Consider the following 7,599-nt stretch of genomic DNA (forward strand, 5'->3'; position numbering starts at 1 on the left):
CAGTTGTATTTTGTGACTGCTGACTGACACCTTGGAGGCACCGGGGGCTCTGCAAGGTTGGCATTCTTTGGTCCCCCAGAGAAGCTTCCAGGGACACAGTGAGTCTTCGTTTTTATCATAGAAAAAAGGGCTCTCTGGATGCAGGAGTAAGGTACCTCATGTTGCTGAGCGGAGAAGTATATTTGGCTTTGAACCCTGACACATTTATTCCAATGCCTATCCTCTCCTCACTAGACTGAGAAAATATTACCTTTATGTGTAAGAATTGGAAAAAATAGATTATTCTTGAAATGAGTCACTAACTTGCTGTTTAAAGGACTTTGTCTAATAGCATTTTTCTGAATTTTTAGTTTGTTTTAATCCTGCTTTACGGTTAAAGTTTGAGCTAAATTATAAAATAAAACTGTGAACCATACCCCTTATCTTTTTTTTAATTTTAAAGTTTTTCAAATCACGGCAGTGTTTCCTTTGTTAGAAATCATAGATAAATTGAACTCTGTGTTAACCAAACCCTTTGACTCCTCAGTCATAACAAGTGTATTTTATTCATTTTTAACTCTCAGTATTTTACATAGTTTTTGGCTCATCACATATATTCAAATATTTGGCAAATTTGATAATAATACTGTCTGGGATGAGACACCTGGTTATGGTATAGAATTAATATAAAATGATATTTTAGCATTGCTAATACCCAGGAAAAAATGTAGATGATAATTATCATTATATCAACAACACTATTTGGTTTAGAGATTCTTCACTGTATTAAAAACGTGGACAGAAACATTGAAGTTATTTTATTGTGTAAATAGCAAGAGAAATAAAAACAGCAGTGAGCTTATTTAGTTTGAAAATGGTATCGATCCCTATCTATTCTTATTATACATTAGTCTGGCCTCTAAACTAACTCTCTTTGTCCAATTACAGAGAGAAAGAAAGAGAAAGTGTGCATTAGCCTTTCAGTATTGAAGTTTGGGTATAAGTTTCAAATCTGCTACTTCACATTTACGATAGAAACTGCTTTCCCATGAGCAATTTGAAAGCGTTTTAGAAAAATTAATTACTTCAAAATGTATTGCATTTAGGAATCTATCGCCTTCTCTGACTACTTTAAAGTTCTCTTAAGACATTTTCATTTATCTTCAGAGTTATCTCATTTAAAACAATACAATCTTACATTGCACAGCTGTGAGCCAGAAAACTTGTTAGAGAAGTTGCTGTTTATTCAACACTACATAAATTTCGAACTTTTTATCACAAAACACATATTATATCTTTAAATTGTCTAATTCAGACAATTTCAGGTGGTTTCAGATATTAAAGAAAATCTCATTCAGTACCATAAAAAGAATCTAAAAAGATTATAAAGCCATGTTTACGCCATTATTTTTGGATTTGCAAAAATGAATTTTTCATGCCTCTGCGGTGAGATCCTTACTAACAGAGTTTCTCTAGTTCTTCATTTCTTCTTCTTCTTTCTGTTTTTATTTCATGCATTCAATGACGTGGCATATTTCACAGGACAGTTCACCTCCAATCCCTGGAGGGCCTGATGTTAGCCACACAAGATGGAAACACTGTGGTTGTAGATGCAGAGGCCGTCGACAAAGGCCAACCCACGGCTCTGCAGAGGCCATCGACAAAGCCCAACCCACGGCTCTGCAGAGGCCATCGACAAAGCCCAACCCATGGCTCTACCCCTTAAGGATGTCACGATCTCCCTGGAGAGAGATGACATCAGCATGCACAGGACAAAAGTCACGGTGGAGATTCGCACCACAGAGATGAGAATTTAAGAGGTGAGCGCGTAACGGCTGCAAGAGTAGGCGATGTCGGTGCCACGTGCTCTGAAGAGCCAGGATGCCCTGGGCTGGGGGTTCCCTGCCACTCCTGCCTCTTACTGTTTGGGATAAACAGTGACGATGGTTCCTGTTTCCCATCCACCATAGACCCCCACGAACCAGTGATATGATGCTCTATTTTGAGTATTAATTTATGTGTATTGATGAATTGAAGAGGAAACGTTTAAAAAACGGCAGTATCTGTAACAATACATTTTTGTTTTCGATGAGTAATTACAGCCAGCCTTCTGTAGAAGGCCCCGTATTTGATGGGTTTGTTTATTTTGGTGGTTATTCTCTTTTGCTGCTTTGTGAAGTCTCTTCTGGATCTAGAGATCATCTGTAAGGAGGGTGGAAATGCATCATAAATGCCGGTGAGACTCCAGGATCTTGAAATCATTGTTTCCAGGTTTGCTAAGAATCTCCTTTCCTTTCCCCATAGAGTGACAAAATAACATGTGCCCATTTTTTTTTTAAAGGAAGAAAGAAAACGAGAAAAGTTTTCTCCAGCTATTTTCTAATAAGGCGGTTTCAGCAGATCAGACGTCTGGAAGACGTGAATGATGTTAGCTGGGGACCTTTTGCTGAAGTGGAAGCATTCCTGGATTTCTACGTTTTTTTCCCCAATGGTTAAACTTTTACTTAAAAGTATGACCTGAGCCAAATGTGTGGATCTGGAATTCACTAAATTACTTCCTCCGGCTTCCTCATTTCTCCGTCAGTAATAATTTGATTATAATTGAGCTTCCTAATTGAACTCCATACAAATAGATGTTCTGCAAAGACTTCCAACTACCAAAATAGGCCTTCGCCTGAAAAGCATGTCTAATTATTCACACGTTATTTATTCTAACTTACGAGATTAAAAAATAAAATAAATAAATCAAATAAGCCGTGCCTGGTTCTAGTGGGAAACACATTTCAAACTCCAGGGAAGAAGGAGAAAAGAACCCAATTGTGATTAATAATACCCATTACCGAGTCACTGCCCCGACCAGCACACATTTCAGAAGGTCTTATTATTCCCCTTCTGTTAGATATAAGAGAAAAATAAGGGAGTGAAATATGAAAAAAGCAAATAGTTTGGTACATGTCTGAAGTTGGCTAAAACTTTATTATTTAGCTAACGTCCATTGCCCTCCTTCGGGCTTACAGTACATACCTAGGAGCAGACATACAGTAACTGAATTGTTTCAACTTACCCAAATAGCATTGAAATGGACTTAATTGTTGCACTAGAGGAAAGACCATGTGTCTCCAGAGACTATTAGTGTCATTTAAAAGGCTAAATGTATCATAAAACCTGTCTTTAACAGAATAAAATTGTACAGACCAACACAATTTTTGCTAATGTTTTCCACATTTCTTGAAAGAGAAAGAAAGGAAAAGAAAGAAAAGGTAAAAGAAAGAAAAAAGAAAGCTTTAGCTATAAACTAAAAAGTCTGTTGGACCACTGAATTTTAGGAATAGTTTAATGCTGGAGACCAACAAATACCTTTTGAAAATTAAAAGACCTGCGGAAAGATACGTCCAAGATAAATGTGAATGAAAAATATTTTAACTCTAGAAGATAAATCTAACCTATTATGTTTCTCTCTTAAATGGGTTTTTACAATAAATAAAAATGAAATCCAACTTACACGGGAGTGAGACTCAAATCGCTTCCACTTCGTGCCTTTGGAGTGGAAGTGAACTTTGTAGCTGGTTTTATTGACTCTTTATTTTCATTTCAGTTTTTGTTCCAGGAAAATACTTCCCCATGGTATTTTTCTTATTGTTACACATACTGTGCGTGCTGAATGCGCGTTCAGCTTCCTTTTGAGTAGAGTAAATAATGGCAGAACTCGTTGAAAACAGAAAAAGGTAGAGAGAGAGGCTTCAGCTTTGCTTTTATTCCATCAGAGAGACAAAAGGATATTTCTTTCCTCCAAAGAAGTTCAGAGTATAATGGGGAAAAATCAGGAACAGAGACAAATAGTGAATCAAACCTCAATTGAAAGAACAAATCTTTCTATTTATCTGTCTCATCTTTTCTCCGGGGTTGTATATCAACTATCAAGAAAGCTATTTCAAATAACTTCTACTAACATAATTGTTATTTTACAAGTTTAGTTGCCATGGTAATGCATGATGTAATCAGGCATTTCCATCACAATCAGTTAGTTTTTCATACTGAGCCGGCGTATTATTTTCCTCTTCTCTGTTATTCCTCTATGATGGAGAAGGGAAAACAAAACAAAATGAAACTATGAATATATTGTTTCACTCTTCTGGAAACTCTCTGAATCAGGATGTAATTAGCCACGTGTTGGAGCTTTTCCTGTAACTGAAAAGTTTTAGATTTTCGTGCAACTGTTGCCATTATCCCCCTTCCTCATTAAACTCTGGCTGAATGGAAACAATCGTAATTCCCTCACTGTTCCCTATTAAATGAACGTGCTGCGTGCACGTTTGCAGAAGACAGGGACAATGTGGCAAGTGGCTGTGACTGAGGGATGCCCACACTGAAGGAGACAGGCTGTCTGGGGGCACAGTTTGCCATCCTGTAGAGGAGCCTGGATTAATTAAAAATAAGAAAAGCTGTGGCAGGGCTGCAGTCCTCAGCGACCGGCTGCCCGAAAGCTGTAATTCTAGAAATATCAAATCACGTCCTATGAGCAGCGTCAGGAGATGTGGACAACAGAGGCTGTGGAGTTGACGCGTGTTGATGAGAGACGCACGTCACACTTTTCCCAAGTGACTAGACCTGTGGGGGAATAACGGCCTTTCCATACCCCACCCCTGTTACTTTCAGGAACAGTCTCAGGGTGCCGTACGCAGCCAACAGCACCGGCCCCCCATGCAGCCAGGGACAGGGTTTCTTCATGCAGTGCCATCTGTAGCGGTCTAGGCCAGAGAAGAGCCACCTTAGACATCCAGAGGCAGAGGCCCAGGGCAGCTGGTGTAATTAGCCTGGCTCCCTCGGGAGGCTCCGCGGCCTCTGCACCCACTCAGCTAAGAAATCTCTAACGGCAAAGTGATCTCCCCTGTCCCTTGGCCCAGGGAACACTGTACCTACATGTGTCTGAACAGACTCCGGAGGTCCAGCACCTCTTGCTTTAAATTATGATTTTCCTTAAACCTACAGTTTTCTTGTTTTTCTTCCCAATCCTTTTAAGCCCCTAATTTATCCTCCTGTGTTCATCCCAGAACACACCTTTGCCATTAAGTAATTTTTATCCTTTGCCAGCTTAATATTTCTGTCTTCTGAGCAGCCTCTTTGTTTCTGCCACTAACCGTGTCTTATTCCGCTTTCTTTTTTTAGCATGAAAACATCCACTCTCTCTGGCTTTCTCATCCGTCCTCCCTCTGAGAAGCTTCCTGAGGATGGAGACTGTGCCTCCCTCACCGGCCTTGCTCCCAGAGGGTCTCACACAGCGTTTGGGACCTCCTGCTAGAAGCTTCTCATCAATGAAAAATGGAATCCAATTCAAACCCCAGCCCTGTAATGCGTAAGTGTATTTAAAATTGCACTGAAGTTTACAGACAGCGTGTGATGTTCTTTTAAGCCTATCTATTCTTATATCCTGCACGCCAGCCCCCGAACCAATTCCTTGATTTCATTTCCTATTATCTAGGGAACAGATGTTTTTCAAATTGTAGGATTTAAATATATACTGGCCCTGAATTAAGTCACTTTCTTTGCCAGTTTAGGAAAAGCCCCAGATTCCTCTATTCCCTACCCTCTTATATATTTTCCTTGATATATATCACGGAAAGGATTTCTGAAAGCTTCTGAAAAACACATAATAAATTCAGTGCTTCTCTTTTCTTATGGTTTTGTGTTATATTTAGATATATGATAGTTCTGTTTCATTTTTATATTCCCATAAGCATGGCATGTAAGTAGTGAGTAAATATTTATTGAATGCAAGAGGAAAGGAACAAAGGGAGAAAGAGGAAAGGAAAAAAAGGAGGAAGCAGGAAGGGTGGCTCAGAGGCACGGCGGGCGGAGGGAATCAAGCCTCAGTTCTGTTTTATTGTTTTAAATTGCTAATCAGGCACAGAGTTCCCGCTCTTGGTTTTAAGACCCAGTGATGGCTTTGTATTCCAACTTTCAGTGCAACTATGTGGGTTGTGATGAAGTTAAAAGATAAGTTACCAAAATAAAACCTCTAAGTATTCATAATTTAAAATGACAATTATGGTTGTGGCCACACACCACTGTGGGCAGACATAATAAGTTTCCTTTTCAACCCATTGACTCTCAGACACTTCAGTACCAGCTATGCCCGAAAGTACATTTGCAATTCACAGACACCCAACCTGTGTTTCTTTAGTCACTGTGATACTTTCTTCACAAATGGTGTTTGGTAGTGCCCTTCTTTCTAATTGCTTTAAATTAAAAAGCAATTAGATGCCTACTAATTTCAGATTAGATTCTCTGGGTCAGGACCGAGATGGCTGTGGGGTCATTAGGAGGTGGCACTACATAGCGCTGTTCCGTATCTGCCGCCCTGCATAGAGCAGAAGGTCACGGCCTGACCCTGCAGGTGCCCTGCCTCTGTGGACGGCAGGATGATGCAGGGAACACACGGCTCTGCCGGACAGCTCCAGAGGACGCCACCGGTCTTCTGATTGCTGCGACATGAATCAAGGCCTGGCCGGTGTTTAGAAGCTACGCCGCCATCGTTTTAAGTGCCCAGCGCACAATACCCGGCAACTGACAAGCTCAGGGTTTAATGAATTCGTTCGATTTGCTTTCTTCACAAAACACTTCAAAGTTACAAAGACATCCTTAGCTAATTGAATTTAAACTTCAGAACCTGCGTTTTGAGATGCTTATTTTTCTGCCCATTCTACAGGTGAGGAAAGGAAGGTGTCACAATGACTTGTCCAAAAACCTTGTGGTTGATCACAGAGATAGAATTACACAGCGGGTCCCCCATCACTGTTCCTTTCAATACGTTTCATAATTCACTGCAAATGAAACTGCCCCCCTTTCAGAAGACGCACATTTTCAAGACTCAATTTCCTTAGCAGCAGTTGTGATTCTCTTAATACAACAGTTTTGTCTCTGGCTCCAGAACCATGGAGAAGAAAGATATGGCCAATATTTTTCAGGCAATGATTTGGGCTGCCTTTTCTTTCTCTCCCATCTCACTGAAATCCTAATGCACATGCAGACAACTTCGGCAGTGGCTGGACTCAGTGAGCAGGCGTGTCTCTCCTGTCTCTGCACTCCAATCATCCACGTTCTTGGCGCAATTCCTCTGCATCAGATATTGCCACACATTTCTCTTCACATCTTCTCTTACTCTGAGAGTGTTACTTTTATTTTCTTCCTACTGGTTTATAGTCAGGACTGTAATTCAGTGACTTGGTGTCATAGCAGCTCTTTCATTCAAATGGATTTTCAGAGGAAATACCTGCAACAAACTGACGTATTGGCACAGACGAGCCAGCCCAAGCCACTTCGTCATTCCAAAACAATTTTGCAAGTTTCTCAAGGCAAATTTTCCCTCTCATCACAAAATGTGCATTGAAACAGCCCGTGTTGGTTGGTTTTCAACTAGTTATCTATGAATGAGTATAGTATTAAACCCATTAAGGAATGATTAGAAGAAGATATTTTAAATTTTTCTCTCCAAAAGATGGCTGGTATTTGGGGTCTCTGGTAAAGGTTTTTTTTTTTTTTGAGACAGAGCCTCAAGCTGTCCCCCTGGGTAGAGTGCCATGGCTTCATTGCTCACAGCAACCTCCAACTCCTGGGCTCAAG

Source organism: Otolemur garnettii, unplaced genomic scaffold (assembly GCF_000181295.1).
Source record: "Otolemur garnettii isolate 467f Iridium unplaced genomic scaffold, OtoGar3 scaffold00027, whole genome shotgun sequence".
NCBI lineage: Eukaryota > Metazoa > Chordata > Mammalia > Primates > Galagidae > Otolemur > Otolemur garnettii.